Source organism: Diceros bicornis, chromosome 13, assembly GCF_020826845.1.
Source record: "Diceros bicornis minor isolate mBicDic1 chromosome 13, mDicBic1.mat.cur, whole genome shotgun sequence".
NCBI lineage: Eukaryota > Metazoa > Chordata > Mammalia > Perissodactyla > Rhinocerotidae > Diceros > Diceros bicornis.
The window spans coordinates 40,759,078-40,771,401 of NC_080752.1; the positions used below are offsets into that span (position 1 = coordinate 40,759,078).

General features: G+C 44.3%; 1 protein-coding gene across 2 annotated transcripts in view; it reads left to right on the forward strand.

The window, feature by feature from the left end:
• Positions 1 to 7,297: 7,297 nt before the first annotated feature.
• The window catches only part of RCAN3 (RCAN family member 3), a 39,778-nt gene continuing 34,751 nt past the window's right edge, over positions 7,298 to 12,324 (forward strand). For both annotated transcript variants that reach the window (XM_058553240.1, XM_058553241.1), the window contains exon 1: positions 7,298 to 7,421. The gene's annotated coding sequence lies outside the window, so the exon portion shown is untranslated. The remainder of the gene's footprint in view (positions 7,422 to 12,324) is intronic.

Genomic DNA, 12,324 nt, shown 5'->3' on the forward strand with positions numbered 1-12,324 from the left:
CTTTGTTCTTTTCTCATTTTCTTTCTTTTTTTTTATTCTTTTTCTCATTTTCTTTATTATTTTCTTTTTTATTTTTCTTTGGTCTCCTTTCTCATTTTTTTAATTCTTTCTCTCTTTTCCTCATTTTTCTTCTTTTATTTTTCTCACTTTTTTATTTTTTCTTTTTCAATTTTTCTTTGTTCTTTTCTCATTTTTTTCTTTTTTCATTGTTTTTTGTTGTTTTTGTCATTTTCTTTAAATTTTTTATTTTATTTTATTTATTAATTTAAAATAAATTTATTTTATTTATTTTTAATTTATTGTTAGTATAGTTAGCATTGTTGGTATAGTTAGTATAGTTAGCATATTTAGTATAGTTAGTATTATTTATTAGCATAGTTAGTAAGCATAGGTGGCATTGTTAGTATCATTAGTATTAGTTAGCATACTAGAGTTTTGTTTGTTAGCATAGTTAGTATTGTCAGTTAGTGTAGTTAACAGGTCACCATGCTTCTGGGCCTTGCAGCCACCTCTGCTAACCAGAAGACCCATATTAACAATTATGAGCTCCTCAAGACTACTGGTGAGGGTATCTTCTCCCAGGTGAAGTTAGCCCGGCACATCCCAGCTGGGACAGAGGTGGCTGTTAAAGTCATTCAGAAGAATCGACAGAGCTTCTCCAGAATGAAGGATCTTTTCCATGAAGTCCACAGCCCAAAGCCCTTGAATCACCTGAATATCGTAAAGTTATTTGAGGTGATTGACACCGAGGAAACTATTCCTTGTCATGGAGCACATTAGCACAGGAGACATGTTCGATTACTTAGTATACCACAGCCCCATGACAGAGGAAGAGGCCCAAGGCAAATTCCGGCAGCTCGTTTCTGCTGTCCACCTCTGCCACCAGAGAGGCATCGTCCACAGAGACCTGAGCCTGGAGAACCTGCATTTGGATGCTGAGCTGAGTGTAAAACTCACAGACTTTGGCCTCAGCAGTCAGTTCATCGGCCATAAGCTGAGTATGTACTCTGGTAGCCCCTGTAATATCGCCCCAGAAATCCTCCAGGGCCAAGACTCCAATGGCCCCCGGTAGATGTTTGGAGCCTGGGTGTCATTCTTTATGTCATGGTCAGGGGTCACTGCCGTTCTCGGGAAAGGACTTCCCTGCAGTGCAGCGGCGGGTACTAAGCAGGCGACACCCGCTGCCTATGCTCTTATCATTTGAATGCAGAGAACTCTTGAAAAAACTGATGACCCTCAACCCCAGCAAGAGAGGAACTTGAAAAGATATCATGGAGGACCAGTGGGTGAATATGGGCCAGGAGAAACTCAGGCCTTACAGGGAGCTGCCCTGTGGCAACAGGGGCCCCAGGGTGAGGAAGGTAAGGATGAACATGGTCTTTGAGTGGGACAAGGGCCAGGATTCCTTAGGAAGAAGGAGGTATGACAACGTGGTGGCCATGTACCTGATCCTGAGCTCCAAGGAACCCGAGGTGGAGGGCCACACCGGCACGTAGGGCCCATCCCTTCCATTGACCCCAACAGCTGCAGTTTTTTCCCAACCTGCAAGGTGCAGCTGAAGGTCTGTGCACTCGCAGTAAGATGCAGTTGCAGCGAACCTGTTTTTCCCACCTGGCTCTGCAAGGCAGAAAATCAGCGTCCTGAGGAGAACCAGGAGTCAGGGCTGAAGGCCAAAGAGCCTGCCAGTCCCTTACCCAGCCTGGAGTCAAAGACCGCCACCCCCAGCCCAACCCCTCAGTGTGGCCCTGGGGCCTTTCCCTCCACCCAAAGCACCAGCAACAGTAGTGGAGCCCCAGAGGGAAACAACTGCCCCCAGAGTGTGTCCTGCAATGGAAACTCCCTCCATGCTGCGCAGCCTGATGGGCCGACCCCAGCCTCTCCCTCTGGCCCCAGCCAGGACCAGTGGAGGGCCCCTGTGCAATTCTTAAACTTTATAAGATGCTTCTGTTTCTGTCTGCCCAGCAAGAACCAGCATGGCAAACACAATAGAGTGAAGCCAATTTAATCTCATGGCAGGGTTCAAATCAAAGATTGTGGGGCGGTCCAGCTGCACCCCTGCATTTTAAATGGAGAGCAAGATGCTGAGCTGGTATGGAAGCTCCAGTGTCACAAGGGATCCAGGCTCCTCATCTTTTTGATTCACCATCCCAGCACATGGCTTCCATCTTTAAGGTTACCTCCTGGTCCAAAATGGCTGCTGGAGCTCCAGCCATCATATTCGCATTGCAGGCTACAAGAAAGATGAACAGTAGAAGGGCAAAGGGTACCTCTCCAAGCTAAGTAAGCTTCCTTTTGCTCATATCTCACTGGGAAAAATTAAGTTGTACATAGCTGCAAAGGAGGCAGCACATTGCTGCCTTGAATAAAATTTACTCATAAACTGATTATAAACCAACTAATGTTTACTGAGCATCTGTAATGTGTCTCTGGCACTTTATAAAACAACCCCACAAAACAGGTATCATCAATGCCATTTAACAGATGAGAAAAGTAAGGTCCAGTGGGTTTAAAGAACTTGCTGGATGATCACACAACCAGTTAATGATGGAGCTGACCCCCTAAAGTCCATGCTCTTTCCATTATATTTTGCTGCCTTCCCACCAGCAATTAAAAAATGAGAGAGAAGAAAGTTCCTCAGACTTGTCATTGGCTATGTTTAAAGAAAAGCCACTCATTTTCTATTTAAAATGCACTGACGCTATGCAGCCAATGAAAAGAGGTAGGTCTGTATAAAAGCAGAGACTTGGTCTGTTTTGTTCACTGCCATATTCTCAGTGCCTAGAACAGCGCCTGGCAAACAGTAAACATCCAATAAATATGTGTCAGATGTATAACATGGAAAGAACATTTCCGTAACCCCTGAGTGTGCCCTGTGCCCTTTTCCAGTCAACCCCACCCATCAGAAGCAGCCACTATTCGGATGCCCATCACCATAGATTAGTTTTGCCCTTTCTTGAACTTCATATAAATGGAGTCAGACATTTACAACTCTTTGGTGTCTGACTTCTTTTGCTCAACAATTTGTTTTGAGAATTATTTATGTTGTTATTTGTATCAGTAGTTCATTCTTTTTCACGACTGTGTAGTATTCCTTTGTTTGACTATCCATTCATACCATAGTTTGTTTAACCATTCTTCTTTTGATGAACATTTGGAATATTTCCAGTTTGGGGATATTATGAATAAACATGTTAAGAGCATTCTTCTACAAGCCGTGTGTGTGTGTGTCTGTGTGTGTGTGGACATTTGCTTACATTTCTCTTGAGTATATATCCAGGAGTGGAATTTCTGGGTCACTGGGAAGGTGTACATTTAGCTTGATAAACTGGTAAACAATTTCCAAATATGATTGTATCCTTTTTACCATCAGCAACACATGACTGTGAGAAAGAGATCTTTTACCACTGCTATTACTTCCATAGCACAAACCTAATAAGGACTTTTTAAAGCACTGACTTTTAAATCTACTCAAACAAGAATAACAAAATCTGAAATGAAATCACCTGCCTACAAATTCTCCTGAAAGGCAAGAGATGAGCTCCTCAGGATCTGTAGCATCGTCTGACAGGTTCTACTGAGTTTTCCGGGACAGAAAAATGCTTATCAACCTTGGCACAGCTTTCAATGGACTGAGCCACAAGGGATCAATTTCTCTCTCTTTTCCTCTCTGCCTGTAACTGAAACCTCACAATGATGATGAAGAGAGGCAGGGAGGGTTAGAAGCGTGAAACTGTGTCAAGTTCACTCATAACAAGCATTTCTTACACACTGTGTGCCCAGCACCTTGCTGGACACGACGGTAAAGAGGAAAGATGAGGAAGATCCCATCCTTGTTCTCCAGTTGCTCACAACCTAGTTGATGAAGACGAGATGGCCACCCTTCCTCTTTCCGCCGTGTAAAGATTGACGTTGTTCTGGATTCTGCCCTCTGCCCTTTTTGTGTTCTATTCCACAGGCTCTCCTGGGGTCATCTCTGAGCCTACGACTTCAATTACCCAGCACGCCTGCCTCCCAAATCACTGTGCCTGGTCTGAGCTCACTCCTAGGCTCCAGATCTCTCTTCCAACTGCTTCCTTCCTCAACTCCTCTCTAATGTTCATAACTTACATACAATTCATCAGTAAATTTTAACTTTGCCTTTAAAATAGAGCCAGGATCATACCATTTTTCACGACTTCCTCCCCTATGACCTTGTCCCAGCCACCATCATCTCCGGTCTGCATTATTGCAATAGCTCCAGAGTGGTATCGTTCTCTTATTGCTGTTGCCTGCTCTTGATCATTTCCCTTTCTTTTGGTAAGAGAAACTTGAATTGCCCCTGGTGAATGTAACCATCAGGGTTCCAGCAAAAGGCTAATCTGAGGCGAGTTTGATAAAGGTGATTGACAAATGTGTGGGCAGGGTTGAGGAAAACAAGAAGGAGGGAGGGTAAAGGAGCCATTACCACCTCTAGGCCAAGAGATGGGCGACTTTAACACAACTAGAAGAGAGACTTATATGAAGAGGGTCACTTGACAGTAGCCAACTCGCAGTGACCTAGAAGGGAGTGAGTCTGTGGGATAATACCCTTACTTCATCCTCCTCCAACTCTCTGATCTTCTTCTGATGTCTTCTATTGGACAAATTCAACTGTAAGCCAGAGGATAAGGGACCCATTGAAGCAGTTCATGCGGGTTGGCCTCCTGAGGCACGAATTGAGAAGGAAAAGGGTGGAGAACAGATCTGAAGGGATCCACAGAAAACACCTCGCATGGGAAGCCACCTCTCCCCAATCCTCAGCTCATGAGATTTTAGAGCTGCTGACCTCAGCTCAGCTCCAGAGGTGTACACACGACCCAGGCCTGAGCTGTCGGAATATTCCACGCCCCTTCTCAAGAGAGTGGTTTAGTGATGCACAAGTAACCCAAGTCAGGACAACAAGATGCAGTTCCAGGACTTTTGTCGACAGCATCAAGGAAAAGAGACTGTCAGCAAGGATGTGATTTGAAGCTGTACACAGCCATTCTGCCATCTCTTGGGGAAAGGGGGCCTGAGAGTGAAGAGTCAACACAAAGGAAAACAGAGTCAGGAAATGGAGAACAAAGACTAAACCCTGATGTCATAGTTTTAAGCCCCTGGATCCAGCCATGCCTGAAGCCCATGACTTTTCTGTTACATAAATCAATGAATTCCACTTGTTGCTTAACCCAGTTTGATGTATCTCATGCAAAAAAAAAAAAAGACTCTAATAATATTTAATACTTACCCCAAAGACCAACACAAAAGTATACATATATGTCTCTAAATATGTCGCTATTATTATAGAACGCCCTTTCCATATTCTCTACCTAGAAAACTCCTACTCAAATAACCTCTTAACTGTGAATCCTTCCCTCAGTTTTCCAGGTAGAATTGCTCACTTTTTCCTCTGCTCTGTCAGCATTTTGCAAATGCTTCTATTAGTGCATGTATACAACTGTATCACAAATAATTGGTTATCTGTCTCCCCTGTCTGTGAGCTCCTGATGGGGTAGATTTGTGTGGGCTTTACCCTTGCAAGCCAGTGCCTAGCACAGGGCCTAATACCTCAGAGAAACTCTGTGTTAAACGAGGCTAACCCAATCTTTTTACTCTAGGACCTCTTAGAGCCATTTCTGTGTCAATGTGGACTGTGGATCTTTTCAATCAGGGGTAAAGGATGCAGCAGTTTCCAAACTCATTTGACCTAAAAACTCAATTTTTTTTTTGCCCAAGTTGCTGTGTTAGACGAATTTAGAGAAGAAACTTACTGCTGTTCCTGCGTGACCTTGATGAAAGAAGTGGCTCTCCACAAATATTTGTTAAATGAACGAAAGGGAAGAACGTGGTCAGGTCAAGGCAGGGAGCAGGGCCAGCAGGGTTGGAAGCAGCAGAAAGAACAGAAGCAAAGAGCAGGAAGCAAGGGGGGTGATCCACTGGACACATCTCTGTGATGGTGCCGGGTCAGTTGCTAAAGAGTGATGGGGACCAGCATCCAACCCTGTTTCCTTAGTGTAAATCTAACAGAGATGTGTGTCTTCCACACACTTGAATCCCTCTTCCCGCCCGTGACCCAGGTGCTGAGTGCCAGACAACACTGCTTCCTTGATTTTGACCCTCAATTCGCTTCCCTTTGCCTCAGGGGACCACGTGTGGGTGATCAAAGCTGATTTTCTTCTAACTGCACACTCTGAAGACAAATTCCTCTCCTGCTCTGTACCTGCTTCCCTCTCCGTGAGCAAAGGGAAGAGACCCAGTCTCCCTTTCAGGCTTAGCTCAGATGCCGTGCAAAATAATAATAATAAAATAAAATAAATAACAATATCTGACCAAAAAAGCCCCAGTCCTACCACTGTAACTTTGGACAACTCGTGGAACAGCTCAGGCCCTTCCTCCATTTGTAAAATAAGCATAATTACGCCCCACTGTCTCCCGGGGCTTCTAAGAGAATGAAACAAGACTGTGCATGAGAAGTGTTTTGTAAACGGAAAATAAAGCACTAAAAATGTAAACATTATTGTACAGAAGGTGAAGAGGAGGGGAGGAGGAGGGAAGGGGAAGAGGAGGAGGAGGAGGGGGAGAAGGAGACAGCATCCACTGTGCTAACAGCCCAGGATGAGCAGGCGCACCCCCGCTGCCACCTATAGCTCAGCTGCCGACTGGCTGCCTCTCCTTGGCCATTAAGCACGTGGAAGCCCTCGTCGTCCATAAAAGGAGGACAATGCTATCCGGTTCGCCGGCCACTGTGAGGTCAAACGAGGTAAATCTCGCAGAGCACGCGGCGCAGTGTACACAGCAACCGACCCCAGGAAATGTTCATAACATGCCCGCAACTGTTCTTGTGACCGACACAATGGGCTTAGCAGGAAAAGGAGATAAACTATTTTCTGGTCACGGTGGAAGGTCACCAAAGGCCCCGTCGTCGGGGGGACCTAAAGCCCCCGCCCCCCACGAGCGGGAAACCAGCAAACCCAGGGGTGCGGGCCCAGTGCGCGCGCGCGCGCGCGCGGCCAGACCCCACCCCCGCCCCGCCCCCACGGCCGCGCGCGAGGGGCGGGGCCGCTTCCTGCCGCCGACCTGGGGCGCCTGCGCCGCGCGCTCCGCCGGGGGAGGGGGGAAGGGGAGGGGGGAGGAGGGAAGGGGAGGGGGGAGGGGGGAAGGGGAGGGGCGGGGACGCGCGGGCCCGGGCGCGCGCGCGCGACGCCGGCAGAGGGGCTGGGTCCTGACGCCGCTCCCCCGGCGTCGAGGGCGTGGCGGCGAGACTGCGGGCGCCCGCCGCACGGTCTCTGCCCCGGCCGCCGCCCGCCGCCCGCCGCCCGCCGCGTCTCCCCGGGCCTGGCTCGTCGCGCCGCCCGGCTCCCGCGAAGCCCGCCGGCCCGCCTGGCCGCCCCCCGCCTGCCTGCCTGCAGCGGCCGAGCGCGCAGGTGAGTCTCCCTTCGCAGGGTGGGGCCGGCGCCCGGCTTCCCCGAGCCAGGTTTGCAGCCAGCACCGGGGAGGGTGGGGGGCGCGGGGTGCGGAAAGTTAAAAAAAAAAAAGAAGGAAAAGAAACGGTCTGCAGATGCCCAGGAGGAGTGGGCGCTCCTGTGCCCGAGACCCTAGAGATGCTGCGGCGTCCTGGCCTCCAGCGTCCAGCCCCTCTCCGCCCTGCGTCTTCTCTGGCAGCTCTGGGCTGATGTCTTGGAAAACAAGACCAAGACGATTGTTCTCCCCTCTCCACCAGCAATTTTCTTCCCACAACTGTTCGACTTGCTGAAAAGCTGACAGGCCCAACCTGCTCCTGAAGGCAGGAAAGGTGCAGTCGGTGAAACGGGGCCGGCCAGAAGTTGGAAGACCCCCTCTTCTCCCCGACCCCCGATGCCCGGGTAACCATCGCTTTACTTATTCGCTAACTTCTAGAAACTTGTCTATCTGTTTCCATCTGCTGCCTGGTAGACCAGTAGTGATCTGTTTTCAGGTTGCTTTGTTCCAGCTTCTGTGCAAAATCTGATCATCTCCTTCAGGGATTAGGAGTCTAGTGCAGGGAGCACTTGAGATCCGTGTTTCAGATGCACACTAGGATTATTTGCTCCCTCTTATTGAAAATTACCTGTCACACCACATTTATTTGAACTTTTCGTTGAACTCTGCATTTCATAGAAGTCTCTGATGTACTATTTGGTGAGAAAGACGACTGACTTATTTGTAGCTGTGATTACATAGGATTTAAAATAATTTAAGACTGTTTCATTAGCTGTGGTTCAATATATTAAATTGTAAAAACACAATATTGAGACTCAGGATATAGATGTTTGTGCATCACGCAAATTCGTTCCTTTTGTTGGGGATTTTATATTGGTATTCGAGAAATGGACTTTTGATGTGGGAAGACAGTGAAAGGCCTGAAAACTAAGAGCCCCTTCTTTAGCCATGCCATCAGCTTTCCATTTTACTGCATTGGCAAACCTTTTCTTTCTTAGCTTGGGGAAGAGATTTCAATGTTTTTAGGGAAAATAAGCTTTTTCCCACTGTGGAATTGTAACATTTATAAAGCTTTTAATAAGCGTGTGGATGTTAAGGGTTAACAAATAAGAACAAATTTTGTATGGTGCTAGAGGATGTGTTGGTTGAAAGACTTAAGCAAAACATCATGAAAAATAGTGTGATTTGGAACTCCATTAGGCAGAAGCCTGTGAAATAATGGAAGTGCTCAAGTTCAATGCCATTTGTTATTTAGACCCCCCCCCCAAAAAAAACAGAGAAGGTGGAGGTCAGACAGTGGATCTCCACTTTTAGAATGTAGAGGTTATAGTGAGGGAAAATGATTTGTATACAGCAAAACAAATAGCATCAATCTTTTATATCTCTACTTCAGTTAGTCTTTAAAATCTGTTATTTTCATATGTTCTGACAGTTGATTTTTGTGGTTTTTTTCTGTTCTCTCTTAATGCTTACAAATACCACTATTCCTGGTGAAGCACGGAACCTCGGTAATTATAACAGGACCAAGTCTAGATTATCTGTGAAAAGAAGGCATAGGTCGTTGAAATATACAAAATACTAAAATCTACTTCTCACCCGTTTTACTTTACATTTAAAATTTTGTAAATGCACCAATTTTGTTTTCCACTACAGACTAAAAAGTAGTAAAATTCTACCCCTAAGTGGTGAATGACGAGGGAGTAAAAGATAGAGTCTTGAAGATAGAGTCTTGTATGATAGTCATTGACAATCCTGAGGGTTTTTTTTTTTTTTTGAGAAATTTGGTCTCAGTTTGTAATGTAGAAGTTTTAAAAGGAATTTAGTAGTTCAACAGCATCTGTGAGTATTTTCCTTCTGTATGAGAACAAACATAAAACAAAAAGCCACGTGACTTTTCCAAGGCGATTCAGCAGGGCACTTGTCAAGTTGGAAATGGGGTACTTGTTTTCTTCCAGTATTGCTCAGTAGCATTTTAAACACATCAAAAAATAATAAAGTGCATCTAGCTAAAGTTTTTCAAATGTTCACCAAGTTGAAAAGCACATTATTTTGAAAAATTATTTTTTTAAAAATCCTGGAGGAGGTAGAATTTGCCTTTTTCTGATCAGAACTTAAAATGCAAAATCAAATCCATGTGCTTGACATCCTTGATGGATTACTTTTGTCACGAGGCTTGTAGGAGAGCAGATGGTCGTGCTACTTGGAGTTTTCCACTCATTTGATGTTTCCATGAAGAAACAATTTGCCAGAAGCCAGCCACAGCTACATTTGTGCCGGAGATGATGCTAAATCCTGATTAGCCCAAACCTTCACTTACAGAAGCTGGAGGATATTGGTTCTGTCCTTTTGGAACGGCTTCAACAGAAAATGAGAAAAACATATATCCAAATGATCTAATTCCAAACAACAAAAAGGCTACAGAAATAAAACCAACACTTTGTATCATTTCAAGAAAACTGTTCAGGGACCCACCCGGTGGCGCAAGCGGTTAAGTGCGTGCGCTCTGCTGCGGCAGCCTGGGGTTCGCAGGTTCGGATCCTGGGCGCGCACCAACGCACTGCTTGCCAAGCCATGCTGTCGCAGCGTCCCATATAAAGTGGAGGAAGATGGGCATGGATGTTAGCCCAGGGCCAGTCTTCCTCAGCAAAAAGAGGAGGATTGGCAGATGTTAGCCCAGGGCTGATCTTCCTCACAAAAAATAAATAAATAAATAAAATAGGTTTAAAAAAAAAAAGAAAACTGTTCAGTATCAGATGTATCAATAAAACGAGCAACCACCGGCAGTAGTAATATGGCTCCAGTATACTCCCTGGGTTAGTAAATTGAGGGACAGCTTAGTCTTGTGATAGCTGGAGTGGGGCAAAGTTAGCAACAGTTCCAGTAATAATAGCATAGAAACAGTGTACTTTTCTAATTTTTTTCTTTGCCTTAATAAAACCGAGTTACTTTTTAAGTACCGGCTGAGTTACCTTATAAGATGATTTTCTTACAGATGTGCTAGGATTGTCATTTCCACTGGCCGACTTTGATGGGATCTCTCTATTCAAATTTAATTGTATTTATGATGTCAGAAAATTATGAAATGGTTGACAGTGTAGATGTAAGCTTTATCCACAAAAATCGCCTTTAGCAAGAGAACCATCAACTGAATGGTAATGTCTCTGATACTGTGTGCAGTGCATTACAACATACAATTCCGTGAGGCCCATAAAAAAGGCCTTTCTTCAGCTAGCTCTCTGTTTTTAAATCTTTAAATGTTTTTATACTGCAGCCATATTACTACTACCGGTGGTTGCTCGTTTTATTGATACATCTGATACTGAACAGTTTTCTTGAAATGATACAAAGTGTTGGTTTTATTTCTGTAGCCTTTTTGTTGCTTGGAATTAGATCATTTGGATATATATTTTTCTCATTTTATTGTTTTAATATCAATTCCACCGATGGGTCTGATATTGGGGTCCTTTCAACCTAATAATGCATTAACATAGATTGTGCCTCTGTAAAAATAATTATTGAGCACTAACTATATGCAAAGCATTATTCTGAGCACTTAACATGTATTCTCAAGTTTAATCCTTCCAGCATCCTTATTGGGTAAGGATTATTGTTATTCCCATTTTATAGTTGAGAAAACAGAAAGACAGGCAAAGTAATTTACCTAACATAGAGGACTGGGGGAGCTAGAGTTTAAATCTAGAACAGTCTAATTATGGAGCCTAAATCTTCCTGGGATATCCTTAAAGACTGTTCAAACTTGTTTGCAGTTACTCTGGTATTTCATCAATCCATCCTTTTGAAGTGTATCAAATATACAGTAATGTATAAGTGAAGAAAATGTAGCAATACTCTAAATATTGAAATATCTTGGGACAAAAGGCAAATAATTTAACAATAATCTAAAAAAATTGAAGAGAAAATTACTGTAAAGGACATTATTAGGATAACTGACAAAATTTGGATATAGACTCTGATTTAGACAATAGTATTACATCAACGTTAAATTTCCTGGTTTTGATCATTGTACTGTGGGTTATGTAAGAAAATGATCTTGTTCTTACACACTGAAGTATTTGGGAGTAAAGGGGGTACACTCAACTTGCTCTCAGTGGTTCACTTAACTTGTTCTAAAAAGTGTATGTATAAAAATAGGGAAAGAGGATGATTTTAAAAATGGGCAAAAATGTAAGTAGTTGGTAACCAGGTAAAGAGTATACAGGGATTCCTTGTACTATTCTTACAACTTTTCTGTTTGAAATTTCTTTTTTTTTAATTGAAGTAACATTGATTTATAACATTATATAAATTTCAGGTGTACATCATTATATTTCAATTTCTGTGTGGACTACATCATGTTCACCACCCAAAAACTAATTAGCATCTGTCTGAAATTATATCAAAAGAAAAAGTGACCCCAAAATGAAGGTAGAAAACAGGAAATGAAGGTGTAACATTCTAAGAATTTTAGTCAGGTGAAGGATCGTTTCCTGTGCTCTGATTTTTTTTTTTTCTTTTTAGGAGTTGGAGGAAGGAACTTGAAACAAACAAAAAAATCTTATCCAAAATAGCTTGACTTTCTCAAATTTCAAAATCTAGCCATTCAGAGCTCCCCAACTCTCCCACCTCTAAAAAACCAGGCATGGGGGCCGGCCTGGTGGCGCAGCGGTTAAGTGTGCGCGCTCCGCTTCGCGGTCGTGGGGTTCACAGGTTCGGATCCCGGGCGCACACTGACGCACCGCTTGTCAAGCCATGCTGTGGCAGCGTCCCATGTAAAGTAGAGGAAGATGGGCACAGATGTTAGCCCAGGGCCAATCTTCCTCAGCAAAAAGAGAAGGATGGGCAGATGTTAGCTCAGGGCCGATCTTCCTC